At 47.0% G+C, this 1,038-nt stretch overlaps 1 pseudogene; it reads left to right on the top strand.

Annotated features, from left to right (window-relative positions):
* The first annotated feature begins 422 nt into the window (after positions 1 to 422).
* LOC150040892 (cAMP-regulated phosphoprotein 19 pseudogene) lies at positions 423 to 770 on the top strand (annotated as a pseudogene).
* The last annotated feature ends 268 nt before the right edge of the window (positions 771 to 1,038 follow it).

Below are 1,038 nucleotides of genomic sequence, written 5' to 3' on the forward strand. Positions count from 1 at the left end.
AATACCTAACTGGAAACCAATCAAAGCCTGTAGGCAGTTTGGGTACAACGACACTGAGAGCTCATCTCTCCTTGAATGAAAGAAAACAGCTTTCAGTGACAGAGCCCTTCTCTCAGGCAGTGCCACCGACTTCAATCTCTTTCCCTTCATTGGACTTCTGCCTTGCCTTTTGCTATCGACCCTGGGCCCCACTGCTCTTTGGGTGTTTACAGTGACCTTGTAATGACAGGTTAAAATTATAGCAAGCTGACTGGGTTAGGTTGGTGAGGGGCGCGGAGGGTCCTTGCTGTGGCCGCTTGCGCCTTGGGGTGGGTTTCGTCACAATGCAGCGGCCAGGGTGCTGGGATGCTGAGTGGGATGTGGGCTGGAAGGTGGGCGCCCTACGCCACCCGGTAATCGCATTTCTCCTGGTGTCTCATCTACAGAGGGAGCATCATGTCCATGGAAGTCTCTGAGGCGGCCTCGGCGGAGGAGCAGAAGGAAATAGAAGATAAAGTGACTAGTCCAGAGAAAGCTGAAGAAGCAAAATAAAAATCAAGATATCCTCACCTGGGACAAAAGCCTGGAGGTTCAGATTTTTTAAGGAAACGATTGCAGAGGGTGAAAATATTTTGATTCTGGAGATTACAACATGGTTAAAGGAAAGATGAAAAACAAACAACTGCCCAAGGCAACCCGGGACAAGACAGAGGTCACTGGGGACCACATTCCCACTCCACAGGGCCTTCCTCAGCGGAAACCATCCCGTCACTAGCAAGCTGGCTGGCTGATGAAAAGAGCTGAACTGCATGAATCTTCTGATTCCCATTCTTTCTCCTCAATATGTTACTTATCCAATTCTGTTTCCTTTCATTCACTAAGTCTTGATACTGACAGCTTTGCAGGCAGCAGTAGTGTGTGCTGCTATTGTAAGGGACTATTCCTGTGTAGAGGTTTTGATTAGCTTAAGAGTGCACTGATGAAAAGGACATGTTAGAGCAACATATGTAATCTACTTGAAAATAATTGTATATATTATCTAACTTCTAATGTGGGACT

This window comes from Megascapheus bottae, chromosome X (assembly GCF_031878675.1).
Source record: "Megascapheus bottae isolate mThoBot1 chromosome X, mThoBot2.hap1, whole genome shotgun sequence".
NCBI lineage: Eukaryota > Metazoa > Chordata > Mammalia > Rodentia > Geomyidae > Megascapheus > Megascapheus bottae.